The 20,599-nt window shown below is 43.4% G+C and overlaps 1 pseudogene; it reads left to right on the plus strand.

The window, feature by feature from the left end:
- The window catches only part of LOC124620183, a 350,456-nt pseudogene that overhangs the window by 172,887 nt on the left and 156,970 nt on the right, over positions 1-20,599 (plus strand).

Here is a 20,599-nt window from a genome sequence, read left to right on the forward strand (position 1 = left end):
CTACATTCAGCACTTCATGGGAGAAAAAAATGCGGTCTAACTGACTAGCCGAGGGGCTCGTGTGAAACGTGAAGCCAGGGTCGTCTGTGCGCCGTATCTCCTAGGTATCCCATAGGGCTAGATCATGAGCAATGAAACGCAGCTCCTGACAGTGTAAAATTCGGGTATTGATCTTTCTGGCCGAGTTCCTAGTTAAAGTCCCCTCCAAGAGAAGATGTTCATGTCGACCGAAGAACAGTGGGGCCATATCCTCCTCATAAAGTCGAATTCTTTCACGCAGATGGCACATACACATTAACGACACACATGGACTGAATCATAAGTCCCATATCCCTGGCAGATGGGAGATATATGATGTCGTCAATCAGGATGCCTTCGCGTACGCACACCGCCACTCCACCGCCAAGGTGATCGCTGTGAGAGGCATAGAAGTCGTATCCTGCTATCTGGGGTAGTTCTGCTGAATGCACCTCCTGTAACAGTCCAATGTCTAGTTCCTAAGCCCATTTTATTTCTTTCGGAAGATGTATGGCTCAAATGGCTCTGAGCACTATGGGACTTAACACCTGAGGCATCAGTCCCCTAGAACTTAGAATACTTAAACCTAACTAACCTAAGGACATCACACACATCCATGCCCGAGGCAGGATTCGAAACTGCGATCGTAGCGGTCGCGCGGTTCCAGACTGCAGCGCCTAGAACCTCTCGGCCACACCGGCTGGTTCAGAAGATGTATCTTGACTGGCGTGCGGAAGTCTTTGACATTCAGTGTCGCAATGCGGTATGCGTGGAACTGTGCCCTACCATGGTTTGGGCGCTGCAGGTCGCTGCTGTGGAGATGCGGAGGCACCCAGTAGCAGAAGCTGCCGGTGCCCCTCACATGGCGCAGATGTTCACACCAGCAGGTCGCCTCCCCTAACGGTGGAGACTCCTTTATGAGATCTGCTGTTGCCTCAAAATACTCGCTCCACGTCCGCGTTTATTCCTTCGCCATGGTACCCATATGTTCAACGGCTGCCGACACTGCCAGATAGGCTGGTATCGTTCCTACTTCGGTAGGGGCTTCAGAAGCAGGAACATTCCGTTCCGTCAATGCGAGAGCCAATGAGGGCCACCGTTCCACAGGCGCACTGACGACGCCGTCGTCCACGGTCTCAGAAGCTGAAACGTTGGTTTCCTCAACAGGTAGTGGACCATTTGTACAGGGCAAAGAGTCCCATTCCGACGTCGTACGGCGCCTCCTTTTACGTCATTTAGGGGAGCGTTGTTTTCGCAATCGTCCTTCCATTTCCAAAGACGGGAGGGAGTCACGCTGGTCAGGCAGAAAGGCCGCCATCGGAATAACGAGATAGTCGACCAAGGAGTCATGTTCGACAGTAGTGTCGGCCTCAGGCGCAGCCAGAGCAAACACCGAAGCTGGAAACATGGCTAAAGAGACATCGTCAGTCATCTCGTCCGCCGATGGTTCAGGAAGGGGCGGAATGCTGTCCATCAACTGTTCAAGTGATCCCGAGAGCCGCGTGGCGGCCGGCGGTAACTTAAGCGCCGTCGCATATATGATCTGAAGTATCGTAAATGACTAGGGAAGTACCACTCCTCCAGTTGGTAGCTGCCTTATCCGTCGCTGCAGACATTCAGATCTGACGTGTCCCTCTTGTCCGAACCCAGAGCAAGTTCGCGGCTGTCCGTCGTACATGATTTCGGCCCGACATCCACTGATAGATACAACGGAACATGGCTGTGCTGATTAATTGTGATCTGACGCACGCCGTTAAGAACAGTTTATGTGTGGAAGTGCGCCCAGGGTTCCACCTAGGTATCATGAACAGCGCCGTATTGCCGGAAAGCCGCTATGGAATCCTCTGCGGGTACCTCGACTGGCAGTTCGAACACACGTATGATTCGAACGCATAATCTCAAATGTTCGACTTTTACCACGCCGACGTTACCGTCAGTGTGGCGGAAACGGAGCCTCTGATTGGTCGCGTTCAAAACACGCTCACACGCAGTTTCATTGATCATTTTAACGTAGACGGTGTTTCTGAGAATCCACAGGTGGATACCCAGAAGTTGTGACCACGGGATCTTGGCCTCCTCACGGAGGAAACGTTCCACATCTAAGGCTTTTGGTCGTGCACAGTCCGGGAAAAAGTTGAAACATAATGTCGATTTCCTGCACTTATCTCAATGCGTGAAACCCACGATCAGGATGAGTCGCAATGTAAATAAACACAAACTTTTCCGCTCCGCAGGCAGAAGTGCGTCACGTCCACTCCGGGCGGCCGCTAAAGCCAGGCATTTAGCCCGATTGAGCTACCCACACACGACTCACGACCCGCCCTCACAGCTTCACCTCCTCCAGTACCTCGTCTTCTACCTTCCAAACTTTACAGAAGCTCTCCTGCGCCAGTTGCAAGACTAGCATTCCTGGAAGAAAGGATCTTGCGGGAACATTGCTTAGTCACAGCCTAGGGTTGGTTTCCAGAAAGAAATTTTCACTCTGCAGCGGAGTGTGCGCTGATATGAAACTTCCCAGCAGATTAAAACTGTGTACCAGACTGAGACTCGAACTCGGGACCTTTGCCTCTAGCGGGCAAGTGCTCTATTTGCCTGCTTATAATATATGCCTGGACAATGATAAGCTACACTATACCTGACTGCGGGAAGCTATACAGATTCTTCTAGAACACCGTAAGTAATGATTCATAAAAGACAAAGCTGGAAATTTATTTCTCTATAATGTTGTTAAAAGAAGTCTGCAGTAACACTTTCGTTATTCATTCTAAGAAAATAAAGCTGTTCACGTGGCGTCTATAATTTCTAAGCTAAAATTATGCGAAAAAACATGGGTACAATGACTGATACGCTTGTAAAACTGTGATGTCCAAGCACTATACAGTAATGGTTATGGTAAGATGTATCACTAGGTGTCAACAGTCTTGAGTAACTGGAATGGTATTAGTGAAGGATTTGAAAGCGTAAATAATGTAATCAGTTATAGCTGCATATACTACTAACAATACACAGCGAGTCAAAAGTCCTTGGACACCTTCATAAGTTGGAAGATTAAAGGGAAAATTGAAATGTGATGATGGGAACATAGGTTTGACGTGGGGCCGCAAATTTTGGAGTAAACGTCATTCATGGCCACCATCTCGAATACGCCATTTTGAATTTGTCATTTTTTTATGGAAAGGGGGGTGTATGACACATCAAGTAACACTCTCTTGAGCTCTGGAATTGAGTGGCGTAATTTGGTTTGGTCTATCTTGTACAATTTAGAAGATATTAATGTTCAAAGTTACATTGATACCGACTCGTCTCTCGGGATGGATAACACGTAGAACATGTGTTGTAGCAGTCAGTATGAAGATAATTTCCCAACTTTGAACATTAATAACCTCTAAACTGTACAAGATAGACAAAAACAAATTATACCACTCAATTCCAGAGCTCAAGCGAGTGTTATTTGATGTGTCATACACCCCCCCCCCTTCCCATTTAAGGCCGGCCGAAGTGGCCGTGCGGTTAAAGGCGCTGCAGTCTGGAACCGCAAGACCGCTACGGTCGCAGGTTCGAATCCTGCCTCGGGCATGGATGTTTGTGATGTCCTTAGGTTAGTTAGGTTTAACTAGTTCTAAGTTCTAGGGGACTAATGACCTCAGCAGTTGAGTCCCATAGTGCTCAGAGCCATTTGAACCATTTGAACCTTCCCATTTAAAAAAAAGTGACTTGAATCCAAAATGGCGGATTTCAAGATGGCGGCCATGAATGACATTCACTCCAAAAGTTGCAGTCCCACGTCAAACCTATGTTCCCATCATCACATTTCAATTTTCCCTTTAATCTTCCAACTTATGAAGGTGTCCAAGGACTTTTGACTCGCCGTGTATTACTGGCTTACTGCACTTCAGCATTCAAGTTACGATGCCTCAAATCGCTGTTAGTTGCACGTGGTGTTATATCTAGCCCTACAATTAGTGCGAAAAGTTTCAAATAGTTTGTGTACGTGAAAGTTAAATGAGGAAATGAATTCACCCCGAGCTCAGGAAAAAATAAAATACACTCAAACTGTAGCAGTAATTTCCTAATTTGCTGTGACTTTTGTATATATTGTACTTGGTAGCGTACAATAGTGGATTATTAGCGTAGAGAATAGGCTGTGTAGTATCTACTGCTACCTCCTGCTTTTTCGAATTTCTGCCTCCTGATTTCAGAGACCATTGCATCTGGCAACACTGCTTGCTTGTTCATTGTTCTGTGTCCGCTTGTTCAGTACATTGCGAAGTTCATCGGTATTTTTACTATCTTCATAACGACGAATCAGTTGACGAAAATATGTACGAAAAGAAGAAATTACCTGGCCCTTATTGTCGAAACAGAAAAGCGCAAGGCGGGAAGCAAAATGAAAATCAAGCTAAATCAATGCAAGTACGTTTTTATTTCGCTTTATTCAATCAGAAGAAAAAAATTTGTAAGTTGGTATAACACAAAAGTATTGTGAGCGTAGGTGATGACCCTCTTACAGCTGTTTCTGTCTCTTCAACACATGTATGATTGCTGGTGCAGATAAGAGCTTATTTTATTTACATATTGCCAAACCTAGTTTCTTATTCCTAAAAAATACGAATTTTATATGGACAGTTCATATTTATTTGTGTGATTCTTCATTGTTACAATCATCAGACAGGTTAGTAATCAAAGCATTAAGAATATATTTGTGATGTTCACCCATGGACGTCATGTACGTATCTCTTCAAGGAGCTAAGCATTTTAACTGAGCCATCGCAATATACATATTCGCTAACGAAATTCATTGTGAACAATCCACCACAGTTTGAGAAGAACACCACAATTTGAGAACAATGAAGTGTATATGCGCTGACAATTATTGAACTATACGAAAAAAAAAACCTAAATTAGTTTCAAATTACGGTGTGCACACACTTTATTCAATATGTAAATGTCAGTACAGATATTCGGATTTAGGTCATGACATGTGCGATATGCCTGCCATCATTGGCGATGATGCGACGCAGACGAGTAGCGAAATTCTGCATGACCCGCTGAATTGTCGGAACATCGATGCTGTCGATGACCTCCTGAATGGCTGGTTTCACCTCAGCAATAGTTTTCGAGGTTATTGCTGTACACCTTGTCTTTAATATAGCCCCACAAAAAGGAGTCACATGTCTTCAGATCTGGAGAATATGGCGGCCAATCGAAACCCATTCCAGTGGCCTCTGGGTACCCCAGTGGCAGAATGTGGTCTCCAGAGTGCTCCTTCAGGCCATCAAGCACTCTCCTGCTTCGAAGGGGCCGAGCTCCGTCTTGCATGAACCACATCTTGTTGAAATCAGGGTCACTTTGGATAATGAGGATGAAATCATCTTCCAAAACCTTCACGTACCGTTTGACAGTCACCGTGCCGCCGCGGAATGTCGCACCGGTTATTCCGTGACTGGACATTGCAGACCTCACAGTCACCCATTGAGAGTGAAGAGACTTCTCGATCGCGAAATGCGCATTCTCAGTCCCCCAAATGCACTAATTTTGCTTATAGATGAACCCATCCAAATGAAAGTGGGCTTCGTCGCTAAAGCAAATCATACAAATTCCCATCATGCCCCGCGGTCAACCGTGCAGAATTTATGACGATTTTATCTCATGTAGTTCAATAATTGTCACCCTGTATCTACAGCAGTATAGGGAAAAATGACCTTCATTACCTTTTGTTAATTTTTCAGTGGCCCAGGAAGGAGTTCAATATGCAACAACAAATTTTTTTGGTCGTTTGTCCAATAATATAAATGACAGGGAGTGAAGCAAGTGTTAAGTATAATTTAAAATCATTTCTCCTGGACAACTCTTCTATTCCATTGATGAATTTCTACTTAAAAACTGGAAGCCAGTGAAAAAATTAAGAGAAGTTGCATGAATAGGGCTGAAAATAATAACATGCTCATTAACAATTTGAGGACTTGGCAGTTTGGGTGTAGTTTATCTTGCAGACGCTGTTCTTTTTCACAGTTTTTCTGAATTTCGTGTAGCAGGTTCTCCTTCCCAGAATTTAAGTTAGTTTATTGCACTTGAAAGGGTTGTCTTTTTTCGGTAATTTCCAAAAACGATTGCCCATAGAACGCGCGGGCCAGTAACGATGTATATCAGATGTGCGACTCTATTACTGATAAAAATTAATCCATCTACCTTCTCCATGAATTAACTGAAATACACTGATCCACTAATTCAGTGTTATCACAAAGATCGGTCAGCGTGCAGTTTTGTGTTGCCACGATCTCGCTGAATACGTGGATCAATGTTTTCTGTTTAAATCATGGAAGAAGGTAGGTGGATCAATGCTTATTAATAATAGAGTCACACATTCGATATATATCGTTAGGGATCCGTAGGTTCGATAGATAATCATTCTTGGAAATTAGCTTTCTTCCTACGAAAAACTACATAGTACCATTGACTTACGTCAGTGACCTTTTTTGTATGGAGAGGAGAAGGTGGTGTTATTGTAACAACAAACAATTTTTCGTCTTTATTTTGCTAAATGGAGATACAGTTGTTGACACTAAAAAGAACAATGCTAGGAAATGTAGTTTCTTTAATTGAAAACTGCTTAGTTACATTTGCCTTAGTATGAAAAATTTCTGAGTACTTTGGACAACAAAGTCCTACCTCACATGTTTCAGAATGGTACCTGGTATCTTTTCTTGTCAATATCTCAGATCTTGCCTTGCTTCGTTCTGCACTCCATCCTCTCAGAGAGCATGCTGACATTTTTATAGGCCTACTCCGAAACAATTTAGCAAAATGTTTTTCACGGAATCCATTTACCGGTGAAGTACTTTGAGTGGAAACTTTGTTCATCAAAGTCGATGCCAATTCAGTGACGAATTCAACAAGATGTTAGCTAGGCCTTGAATTTTTATATAAAACGTACGCATTTTCAACCACCATCGTGAAAACGAAAAAAAGCTTTCTTCCATCACTTTATTTGCTTGCCCTCAAAATGGTAGTAGCTCATTAGCTGGTAGCTGTGGTACACCAGTCTTATTTTTATTATAATCCAGATGCGTCTCATCTTCTCCATTATTATTAATTTTTTTCAGACATTGACAGCGGATGAGTCTACGAAGTTCAGTTTTTTGCAGTTGCTGGTTACTTAGACCTTTTGCTAGCTCTTTCCTATTTTTCAGAACTGTATTGCAAAGCCAGCTTACAAATAAATAAAAAGCGTGTAGTATATAACAGTCGACGCCGTTTGCACTGCGTATGGCCTTGTGAACTTCGGCGCATGGCAACACGGGGAATGGTGAATGCCACAAAGCAAGTAACATCCATTGTTATCTGTGTTCCTTTTATTCCAACGCGAATGAAAAGTGTTGCCTTCTGTGTATTTCCATGCTAGTACAAGCATCATGGAGTATCTTTATGCAGACAACAGACGTAAGAAAAATGTTTGGATATGTTTACAAAGTTTAGAAACGACCGATGTACATCCTATGTCACTCGTCTTTCCGGAATATAAGCCGATAGGAGCTACGTCGCTTGTCGCCAAAGAGGTAAATGTCCTGCAACTGACTCATTACACGTTAGTTCGATAAAAGAATCGTTCCAATGATCTATGGAACATGTACAAAACTAAATAATGAAGTAAAGTGTAGTGTGTTAAATTTTAGTTGTCAGGCAGCTCAGTACTGTCCCAGCTGTGACTCGGTAAAAGTCGGTAGACGTCGGAAGGCTTCGGTAGACAGTCATTCGTTTTTTTGGCTGTTGCTAATGTATGGCGCGAGGTAGTTATTAGTCGTCTGCTTTGTTATTGTTTTGCGCTTCTGTGTTGTGACTGGCGCTTATTGTGCAATACCGGTACGTACGTTATCAAAACAAGGTAATTCCTGGAACGTATTGAGCCACCTACCGGTAGGCCTACTGCTAGTAGGCGATCAGTGCTACATAGCGGTGCTCATGAAATTATATTGCGTGCTATTGAATGCCGCAAAATGGAAAGGGAGCAGAAACAATTACTCTACCCCACCAAAAAATCTTTCGTCTGAATGCTCCATGCGTTGGACAAAACATGCACATCATTAGGAGGGTCAAACAGTCTCCAAGAATCTTTCTGGCAGTCACTGAAAAGGACTGGTAACAAGGGACGAGTTACCATTTCAGATATTGTGTTCACGGTTATTTTCAAGGATTATCGCCTATCGAAGTCGGAGAGGTCCAAACGATACATATCGAACGTGCGATAGTAAATCGACTATGGAAGTCTCGTGGCGGGCGTTATGATCAATTATTTGTGATCGTCATTTTTATGTTTTCCGGTGTTCCTTTAGTTCGTGTACATTACATTCCCGCCGTTATTATTTGTGATTTTATTGGGAAACCCACACGGTTTCTGTCGATAGCGAGTGTATTGTCTGCTGTTTCTCACGTTTCTTCTGCGGATTGTCTGACATGGAAAACTCTAATTCCATGCATATCCAGCATAGACAAATGTTTGACTTTTAGCCGCAAATATGGACTTCTGCCGGACGAAGAAAGGAGGGACTGTGACACTGTGTTGACTGTGGTGCTGCGAAGTCTGTAAAACTTCGTAAGAGGAGTGTCGACACTGAGATACCGTTGCAATTTCGTTGCGAACTTTGCGGAAAGCGAACCAGCATCAGGAAAAATGCGTGGTTCGAGTCCTCCAAATTATCCATTCAGTCTGTTATCTGGTAGTGACAAATGATAGTGTACCAGTTGGTGGAGCGAATAAAATTGTAGAAGTAGATGAATCTCGTGTTGCTAGACGAAAGAACCAGAGAGGACGACGTTCTAAAAATGAAATAGATCATATTTGGGTATTCAGTGGGATAGAAGGAGCCTCCCGCAAGTGTTTCGTTGCGAGGGTATTGTCCCAAGACAAGGTGACTTTAGTGGCTCTCATAAAACACTTGATACTGCCTGGAACAAAAGTCATCACAGACAGGTTTCAGTCGTGCAAGACTAAAAGCTGAAGGGTTTGACCACGAATTCGTGAATCATTCTGTGGAGTTCGTCACTTCGGATGACACCAGTATCCACACCCACAATACTGATCGGCTTTGGAAGTCTGTCAAGTCTACCTTAGTTAGCTACATTCCAAGTATATTCACTAATGATGAATGCTAAGTCTTGTTCTCTTCAATGAGTTGTTAAGACAGCGTATTTCTGTGAAAAATGTCCAAAGCCAAGGATACGAAAATGGCTCGAATATGAGGAGATAAAATTTAGGATTTCAAAACTGAATTAAAGACCTTAACTCCTGAGATTCTTGGTCCATGTGGGTCTCTTTCGTTAAACCATGTCATGACTGTGCTGTCCTATCTTGTTGGTGTCAACTTTGTCAGTACTGTTCAACAAGTTTTTAGTTTCTGTTCTGCATCTACCTACTGACGGATTATTATGAAGAAACATGTATCTGCAGCCAAATGACTGTAAACCTTCCTAGCAGTACATATTTAAGTCTAATTATGCTATGGAGAGTCTTAGGTACTACATCAAACAGGTGTACGATGCTGTTTCTGAAGCTGTTTTCGCACTGACATGTGAAACATAGGACAATGTTTAACTGCGAAAGTTTTATGTTACTTGTAAATAAAACACACACGCTGCTAGCTAAATTTTTATAGGCCTAATTTATTATAAAAATTAATAAATATTCTCAAAAAGTGTGTGTACGTGTGTGTGTGTGTGTGTGTGTGTGTGTGTGTGTGAGAGAGAGAGAGAGAGAGAGAGAGAGAGAGAGAGAGAGAGAGAGATATATATATATATATATATATATGATATGAAACAGAGGGATTCTATATGCTGAAGATAAGCCTCTCTACAGAAAGGGGGATTAACAGATACCACCAAACTATCGACCAATTTCACTTTTGCCGGCTTTCTCAAAAATATTTGAATAGGTTGTGTTCGAGCATCTCTAAGAATCTGACTGCAAATAATACATTTTCCAAGTCACAGTTTGGCTTTCTTAAGGGTTCTGATATAGAGAAAGCTATTTACACTGACAGTGAGAATGTACTTAATTCATTAGATAATGAATTAGAGGCTAATGGTATTTTCTGTGACCTGTCAAAAGCCTTTGACTTGTGAACCACAGCATTCTCTCAAGTAAATTAGAATATTATGGTGTCATCGACAATGCTGTGAAATGGTTTGAGTCCTATTCACCTAACGGGAAACAAAGGGTGTAGTTGCAAAATACCTGTGGGGTAAAAAGTCAGTCTTTATCCGATTGGGAATTAATTACATGTGGTGTTCTAAAGGTTCCATCTTGGGCCCGTTGCTTGTCCTTGTGTACGTTAATGACCTCTTGTCTGTTACATTGCCAGATGCTAAGTTTGTGTGTTTGCAGATGATACAAACATTCCAATAAGTAGCAAGTCAAGTAGTGACTTAGAAATAGATGCTAATCAAATTTTCACTGACATTAATAAATTGTTTAAAGCTAATTCACTGTCATTAAACTTTGAAAAGACCCACTATATGCAGTTCAGAACCTGCAAGAGATTTCCTTCCAGCATGTGTATAACATATGAAGATATGCAGATCAAAGAGGTTGACAGTGTTAAATTTCTGGTATTACAATTTGATAATACATTCAATTGGGAAGGGCATACCACAGAATTGCTTAAGCACCTAAACAAGTCTGTATTTGCAGTGAGAATGATGTATGGCATATAAATATAAAAAAAACTTATTCTGGGGTAACTCATCAAACCAAAAAAAAGTTTTTAGAAAGCAAAAGCATGTTATAAGAAGCATTTGTGGTGTAAATTCAAGAACTAATCGTAGAAAACTGTTCAAGGAACTTTGTATTCTAACCACTGCTTCTCAGTATATTTATTCCTTAATGAAACTTGTTGCAAGTAAAATATCTCTATTTCTGACCAATAGCTCAATATGTACTATTGACACTAGGAATAAGAACATTTTCAATAAATAGCAAGCAACTATTAAAAACTTGGTTTCGGATAAAGCATGCTTTAAACAGAGTTTAAAGGACTTTTTCATAGGCAACTCTTTTCACTATGTAGGTGAATATCTTAACAGGGCCTGTTAGTCCAGCTTAATAAAAATGTCTGTTAGATTCCAGTTCTGACAGCACTCGGTCACAACAGTCAAGATTAGGTATTTTGTGTATGATAAATTTATGAAAATTGCATAACAATGTTTCATTCTGGCAGCATATTAATTCTGTAAATATTAGCAATTCTAGTTTACTCTAATGTAATCACTTCTTTTGACAATCTACTGACAAATGACCAGTGTAGTAAGTATTATATTGAAATGTTTTTAAGTTATACTTTTTGACGTGTTCACACCCACAGGAATCATCTCAATATTGGTCTATGGAACTAAAACTGAATCTAATCTACTAATAAAGTTAGCCTATGTAAAATTCATACAGTTATTCAGAAGGTGTCACTTACTATCAACGTATCAATATAAAATTAGATTTTCTTAAACACATTTCTGTCCTTGTTTATCCAGTGGAAGGTGAAAAACATTGTAACTAAATTATAGAATTAAAAAGTTCCAGTATTAAACTAAAAATAACAGAAATTTTATGTTGTTCCACCAAGTTTAATAGATAAAACATTTTTATTGAAACGAGAACATGACAATAGATCGAGTTCCTTCTACCTGCACTATAAGTTTTTAAAGATCTCAGGAATTGCCTTATGTGGAAATGAATTGTTACTTCTTTTAATATTTAGCACTGGGAACAAGATACAGAGGTTTTATTTTATTTACAGAGGAATATCAATTAAGTGCCTACTTTAGACAGAAAAACAACCCATTTCCACAGTCACTAAATTTGGATGTAGTTTTAAAGGCCTTACTAACAGCCTGAGAAGAGGTGGGTGGGAGGCAAATGATATATAATTTGTGTGGAAAAATGTTCTTGAATTGGCACTGGTTAACATGTATGCTCAGAAAAGACTGCAAGAAAGACTATTTCTCTTAACAGGGACAACTACCGTCTCAATTTTAGTGGAGGATGTGAATGACACACCACCAGAATTTTCAAAATCAGAATGGTTTGCAGAAGTGGATGAAACAGAAGGTGACAACATCCCTCACAAACCAATACTTACAGTGACAGTCCGTGACCAGGACGAGTCTAGCACTTTTCAGTTCAAGGTAAGTTTCTTTACTGTAACTGCTTTTTTGGTGTGGTTCTACTTTCCTTGAAAAAAAATTGTGTTATGTTGGATACAACTACAGATATGTGCACCATCATCACCACACTATTATTCTATGGTAACCATGCACCTGGTTCCAATGTGCCCTTTCAGTCCCTCCTGCTCCCAACCACTGGTGGCTGTGTCAAAGGAGCAGACACTGTATGCTATGTTGTTTCACCTGGAAAAGTCATTGATGAGCAAGGTCTCACATAACCTCCCAGCAATCACCTAAATGCCTTACATTAGTCCAAACATTGAAATGTCTCTCATGAAGCCTTGCATACAAGTCATGCACAAGGAGACCTCTCCCCTAGTGTTCTGCAGAGTTTTCTGACACATGCAGTCCTTTCAGAAAGAGCTTCATCCTTGTCTTTCATTTTGCTTACCTTCTACATTATCTGCAAACACTGTGTTCTACTGTCACCTGAATTTGTTGTCTCTTTCTGACTAGATTTTATTGTGCAAATGTTTGTGTCCCTGTATGCAACCAGAAACATGTACTGGCTATGCATCTGCCCAATCCAGTCAGATAATAGCACTTGTTGCACTCCTGTGGTGACTTTCCCTGTCTTGCTTCGCTACAGATTGGTCCATCTCCTCTCAACCCTTCCCCAGTTGACATATTACAATATCGTACCCAAGTCATAAGCCTAAAGTTTCTATTCACATTCATGTACATATGCCTAGAGTTACTCTCAAAGCTGAAATATGTTCATGGACATAGTGGACTGTCTCATACTTCTGCCATGTCAAAGATCCAGATAGACTGATGATATTTATGAGTATCTGAGATAATCTTGTCCATGCAATGTTACAACATTAGCTCCCTGGTTTGACCCAGGTTTTTAAAACATTGCTGGCCGGTGTGGCCGAGCGGTTGTAGGCGCTTCAGTCTGGAACCGCGCGGCCGCTACGGTCGCAGGTTCAAATCCTGCCTCGGGCATGGATGTGTGTGATGTCCTTAGGTTAGTTCGGTTTAAGTAGTTCTAAGTTCTAGGGGACTAATGACCTCAGATGTTAAGTCCCATAGTGCTCAGAGCCATTTGAACCATTTTTTTAAACATTTTCTTTCACAAAAACATAGTCACATATTTCCCTTGCCCAGCCTCTTCAACAAGGTTGTGGACTTTTTTAGTTGTATTTTTCCTTGTCTCTAATGTCCTCATTATGTTCCTTCCTGGAATGTGACAGATGAGGGACATAACATGAAATAAAGTGTGCAATGTTTCATTTCTTCTGAGCACAATCACAGTAACAATTTTTTTTTTAATTATAGCTTGCCTCAGCCATGTATTGGTCATCTTCAGAAACATAAATATCAAGCAGCATTGGGAATAGAGTGTACACAAAATGTGTTGTCATACTTAACCAGTCATGTTTAAAGTCTTGTTACTGTGATGCTTCTAGAAGAAACTTAAAACAAATGTGTACTAGCTGTCAGTTGCATTGCTTCATGGACAGAATGTAATAATGTATTATCATTTAGGATTCTGCATGTTTTCAACTGAGAAGAACACTCTCCCATAATAATTCTTACTACCTGCTTGATATAACTGTCATCAATGTCTATACCTATCACTCTCTCTCTCTCTCTCTCTCTCTCTCTCTCTCTCTCTCTCTCTCTCACACACACATACACACACACACACACACACACACACACACACACAGACAGAGAGAGAGAGAGAGAGAGAGAGACAAGTGTGCATGTTGTCTTACATATATTGGTATGAATTTTTCATGAGAATAAATTACCTTGCTAATAACATCAAACTAATTTCAAATATTCAACTCTGGCCCTCCTAAGGTGGAAAAAGCCATACATCAGGAAGGAACAGGGCAAGCTCTGTTTGCAGAATCTGTGTTGATTTTTATAGAGGAGATTTTTGTTCTCTAAAAGGTCATATCCCTTAGAGGGCTAGCAACTCTTCTGTGAGTACGTGCTTGGCTACCACAGGGTATCGGCCTTTGCAGCATTACTTCCCTTTCTGTGCTGCAGGCTTATATTTTCACTATCACTCCATCCCTCTGCCTTTCCATCAGATGGTCTTTCTTGTGTAGACCCCACTTGCACCTGGTACATGATTTAGGACCCTAGTTCTGCATTTCACTTCAGGCACACTTTACACCTTTTCATTAATGAATATATGGTCCCCGTTGTTGGATTTGACCTGCCACCACTTTTCCAAATTTTTCAGAACTGCGAGTCCTGCAAGGAAGGTTGCCCAGTGTGATGTCTGTTCCACCTCTGTGCCTTTCCAGTGTAGCACCCTCCCCTTCCAGTAAGGCAGTGCACCTAGAACTCAGCACAGCAACCATCATGTTGTGAGCAGGGGGCGGGGGCCAGGGGGGGGGGGGGGGGGGAATGGGGGGGGGAGGGGGGGGTCATCAAGTACAAGTACCTACACAGTAGTAGCCCCCTGTCCATGCAGGGATTGCAGTGTTGGTACCTGAGCTGAAACCTCCCAATGTAGTCCACTATGCCCACTATGACTGGGGCATGGGGTCTCGGAGCAATGGACTATTGGCCAGATCGCCATTGCTGAGGGTGGTTAGTACCCATGGAGAGAGCCCCATATGAAGTGGGTCACATCCATGGGGAGAGCTGCCATACAAAGTGAGTGGCACCATGGCAGATGACTTACATGTGAAGTGGATGAAGCTTTCTCCTGCTGGTGTTCACATGGCCCCAGCAGACTTTTCAGAGAGAAAGAACTCGTTCAACAGATGCAGATACAACCCCAAAATGTTTCCTTCCCTGGCTGTGCCTTGGGAGGAACGTAGAGTTAAGCAACAATCATAGAAATACTCCCCCCCCCCCCCCCCCCCCATCCAATACGTGGTTTGTACAATTACAGATGGGGATTCTTTTTTCACCATAAAGCCATTATTCTTCATAGAGACTATAAAGGACAAGTTTGGAGAAGTTGCAACCATCTCCTAACTGAAGAGGGTATCAGTTTTGGTTAAAACACTATCTCCTGTCCAGTCACGGGATTTTCTTGTTTGTGACAAGCTGGATAACATTCCTGTGACTATCATCCCCCATAATAGTCTAACATGGCTCAAGGCATCATTTTCCATCGTGGCCTCCATTGCAGTCTTATGATGAGCTATGTGCCAACTTGGATTGCCGGGCTGTGCACTTTGTCCCTCATTTCCATAGGGGACAAAGGACAATAGGGTTGCTACTAGGGCCTTCATCTTGGCCTTTGAGGGTGATTTTCTGCCTGTAAAGGTCAAGATGATGTAAAACCATATATCCCCCCATCCCTCTGTGCAGTGCCTCACATGTATGAAATCTGGGCACATGTCTTCACATTGTGATGCCAGCCCTAGTCTGTAGGGATTGTGGACACCCATTGCAAGTGCATGTTCCTTGTGGTCCTCCACCTGTGTGTGTCAACCATGGACAACACCATTCACCCTGCTCACCAGACTGCACTGTTTTTCAGGGAGAGAAAAAACAACAGGAATATAAGTCTGTGGACAGACTGCCACATACTGAGAGGCCAATAAAAGTATTAAGGTCTACATCCTGCATGCATGACAATGTCATAGGCTACAGCTATGATGACAGCACCCTCTCTGCCGACACTGCCCTCCTCCATTATGCATCCTACAGTGAAAGCGAGCCCTCCAGGATGCTTGACCATGCCTGCCCCCCCCCCCCCTTCACCCCCCAAAGGGTTGGGGGCTCTCCTGCTAATTTCCCCACACCCATTTTGAGAGCACCCACCCACTGGCAGTGCACAGCCCTAGCCAGAGACACATCATCATCGTCTAGCTTCTCATGCCAGGAAGGGGCCCTTCAGGACACTCCCCTCTGAGGTTTCTGCCAGTCTGCAATCAGATACCAGCCAGGAGCTGAAGGAGCCACAGGCTGCTGCCCATAGGGCTTCACTACCTTTTTCAGTCCCTGAAATTAATTCAGGGAAACCTTCCCAGTCATCCATACCCCCCTAAGAAAGGCAAAAAGAAGTCACCCAAGATGAAGGAAAGTCAAGTGGCTCCCATACCATTGGATCTCACATGTTCTGCTTTTGTGGCTGTGGCAGCAGTCCCACCACATAACGTGTTTCAGAACCTATGTCTGTGTGTCTTGATACCATACACTCCCAGCCAGTGGCAGCATTTGACCGTGGGACATAATCTGTCTCCTTGGTCCCTTTGTGCTCTCACAGTATGCAGATGGCATGATTTTCCAGTGGAACTGTTGCAGTGTTTTCCAACATCTGTCTGAGCTATGATCTCTGCTTTCTGCATTGCCCTTTGTCACTGCCACAGATATTTTAAGACGCGTGCCAATTATGATAGGGTGTCATGTGGATTTTGCACGTATGTTCTGGTCTCTGTATATACCGAAGCTGTGCCTGTTGATACAACTTTGGAGGCTGTGGCTGTACAGGTAAGGGTATTTCGGGATTTCACCATCTGTCTTATTTCTCTCTCTTCTGATGGTGGAGTGTCTTAGGACATTGGTTTCTCAGCTCCCGCTAATCTTGGGTGTCTATAGTGTCCAAAACCCTTTGTGAAGTGGAACAATAATCACTGGCCACAGTAAAGACATTGAAGACTGGCAGAACCCATTCTGTATCTCTTGAATACTGGTTACTGCACACGCTTTGGTGTGGCACATGAAACTTAGTTGGTCAGTGATCTTTCTATTTGCAGCCCTGGTCTTGTCCCATCCATCCACTGGAGTGTCCAAAATGACCTGTGTGGCAGCAATCATTTCCCAATCTTCTTGTCCCTCCCTCAGAATCTCTCCCCTGGGTGCCCTCCTAGATGGGCTCTCCACAGTGCCAACTATTGTTGTGAGCTCCCCACTAAGTGGAGGCATTAATGAGGCCATCCAGAATACAAAAGCAGCCATTCTGGCGACAGCCAACTTATCAATCCCCTGTTCTTCAGAATCCCCACGTTGGTAGGTAGTACCTCGGTGGATCTTGGAAATCAACGAGACCATTGGAGATCATAGGTGACCTCTCCAGTGCTGTAAGCAGCATCCATCAGTTGAGCACCTCATTGCCTTTAAATGGCTCTGTGCCTGGGTCTGTCACTTAATAAAGTGACGGAAGCAATAATTTTGAGAATGGTACATTTCAACCATTAGACAGATATGCTTCCTTAGCAGCTTTGGGTGAAGATCAGATGCCTCTACAGAAACCTGTCCTCTACAAGTGTACTTAGTATCTTCCTGAACAGTGCTTTTTTCACTGATCCAGTGTTCTGCATTTTGATCAAGCCTCTGCATCTGAGAACTATCACCCTGCCTTTCATGTCCTTAAATAGCAGTTTGAGCAGTTGCACTTATCTTTCCCTACTTGCCACCTGGAGCCCTATAATGCTGCATTCAGTGAATGGGAATTCATCAATGTCCTAGCCCTTTTCCCTGATACAGCTTGAGGGCTGGGCTGCATGCACAACCTAATGCTCCAACACCTGTCAGTGGATTCTCAATGTTATCTCCTTACTGTCGTCATCAGTATTTGGAGTGAGGGTGAGTTCCTGTCTCAGTGGTGGGAAAGGCAGGTTTGTAGTTCTCAGATGCAGAGGCTTGAGCATAAAGCAGAGCACTGTGTCAGTGAAAACAGCATTGTTCAGGGATATACCAAGTACACCTGCAGAGGTCTGGCAGTCATAGAGGCATCTGATCTTCACCAAAACGTGTGAAGGAGGTATGCATGGCCCAATGGGTGAAACATACTGTTCCCAGCATTCTTACTTCTGTCATTTTATTAAGTGATGGACCTAGGCATGGAGCTGTTTAAAGGCAATGAGGTGCTCGATTAATGGATGCCACTTACAGCATTGCAGAGCCCACCCGTGATCTCTAATGGCCTCGGTGATTTCCGAGGTTCACCAAGGTGCTACCTTCCAACAAGGAGATCCTGAAGAATAGGGGATTGCTAAGTCAGCGGCCAATAGAATGGCTGCTAATGCATTCTGGACGGCCTCATAATGCCTCCATTTAGTGAGGAGTCAGCATTGTGGAGAGCCTATCTAGGGCTGGTGCCACGGGTATGATGCTGAGGCAAGGACAGGAAGATCGGGAAGTGATCGCTACCATACAGGTCACCGTGGACCCTCCAGTAGAACCCTCCAGTGAAATGGGGTAAGCATCACCTAGAGATGAACAGGTATCACCCAGTCTCACCAATGTTGCATTTAAGTTGCTTGAACACATATTGAGCTGGCAGCTGTCTTGGCTCCTTCAGTCTCTGGGTCTTCTGGCTCCATCCCAGGACAGTTTTCACCAAGGGCATTCCACTGCTGATAATTTGGTTTGCCTGGAGTCTGCCATCCAGGCAACTTTTGACTGATCTCAGCACCTTATTGCTGTCTTCTTCAAGTACAAAAGGCTTATGTCATCACATGGCAACATCACATCCTCACTATGTTACATGAGTGGGGTCTCTGGGACCCACTTTCAATTTTTGTCCAGAACCTCTTGTCACACCATACTTTCTGGGTTTGAGTTGGTTCTTCCCACAGTATTCACCATATGCAAGAGAATGGGGTCTTGCAGGGCTGTGTATTAAGTGTCCCTCTCTTTCTGGTGGCCATTAACAATCTAGCAGCAGTTGTAGGGTCTGCAGTATCACCCTCCTTGTGTGCCGACAATTTTTGCTTGTACTACTGCTCCTCTAGTGTGAGTATTGCTTAACACTGACTGTAGGGTGCCCTTTGAAAGTCACAGTCCTGGCCCTTCACCTACAGCTTTCATTTTCCACTGCCAAGACTCGCATCTTGCATTTCTGTCATCAGCGTACTATTCAGCCACAACCAAAACTTTACCTTGACGACCGGTTACTCAGTGTGGTGGAGACTTGGGACTGGCCTTTGCTGCCTGGTTGACGTGGCTTCCCCATCTTCATCAGCACGAGCATAGCTGGCTACACCTTAATACACTTCACTGCTTCAATAACACTACCTGGGGTGCATACTGCTCTACCCTTCTGCAGCTTTACTAAGCTCTGATTCTATCCTGTGTTGATTATGGGAGTCCGACATATGGTTTGACATTGTCCTCAGGATTGTGATTGCTGGACTCGATACACCACTGTAGGGTCTGACTTGCAACAGGAGCATTGCAAACTAGCCCTTTGAACAGCCAACTCGTGGAGGCTGGTGTCGCTCCACTCTGGATCAGACACCAGCAACAGCTACCAATTATGCTATACATGTTAACAGCTCCCCTAAGCATCCAAACTACTGTGTCCTTTTTCCTAGTAGGGAGAGCCACCTCCTACAAGAGAGACCTTGAACTGGGCCATGATAGCAATTCAACTACAGTGTCTCTGCTCTGAACTTCAGCTTCCCCCAATGTCACCTCTTGTCAGGGAGCAATTGTTTACACCCCCATGGCATGCTCCCCAGCCTTGGATCTGTCTCGATTTATACTTTAGACCAAAAGATTCAGTTGACCTGTTCCTGGTTGGCATCAATGTATTTCCAGATTCGGAACTGGTATACACTGATGGCTCAGTAGTCAATGGCTGAACCAGTTTTGTGTGCACACATGCAAGGTGCATCAACTATGCTCCATGCCAAATGGATGCAGTGTCTTTGTTAATTGCTGGCATTTAAAACAGCCCTTAGCCATGCTTGTTCTTGCACCAGCAAGATGTTTCTAATCTGCAGTGACTCCCTGAGCAATCTTCAGCTTAGAGACCAGTGCTACCTTCGTCACCCTGTAGTCACAGCTATTCATGACCTCCTTTCTGACATCCATCAAGCTGGATGGGCAGTCATCTTTGCTTGGACTTGCTTAAGTGATGGACCTAGGCGCGGAGCTGTTTAAAGGCAATGATGTGCTCGATTAATGGATGCCACTTACAGCATTGCAGAGTCCACCCGTGATCTCTAATGGCCTCGGTGATTTCTGAGGTCCACCAAGGTGCTACCTACCAACAAGGAGATCCTGAAGAATAGGGGATTGCTAAGTCAGCGGAAAAGTTGACTATCAGGATGCCGATTTTGGAAATGGCGATTCCAGAACTGGACATTCAGTCAACTCTACACCATCAAATGTAGGAGGTCTGGAACTTGGAATGGTACACCCTGGACTCCCCAAACAAAAGGAGATCATGATCACGTGGCTCTCTTCCCTTCAGGCTTCTCACAGGGAATTGACTGTCCTATGGGCCCTACCACCTTTTCTTTCTCCTTGTTCTTTTATGTTTGCCATTTTTGATGTTTTATCTTTCCTAAAATTTTATCATGTTGTCTGTGCTACTCGTCTTCTTGTGGTAAAGGGCAGTGAGGTGGTGCTGGTGGACGGCAGAGGATGCATCTCCCACTGCATATCATGCTCCAGGGACCTTCAACTGCATTGTGGTTAGAGTGGCACACCCACCTTA

Source organism: Schistocerca americana, chromosome 6 (assembly GCF_021461395.2).
Source record: "Schistocerca americana isolate TAMUIC-IGC-003095 chromosome 6, iqSchAmer2.1, whole genome shotgun sequence".
NCBI lineage: Eukaryota > Metazoa > Arthropoda > Insecta > Orthoptera > Acrididae > Schistocerca > Schistocerca americana.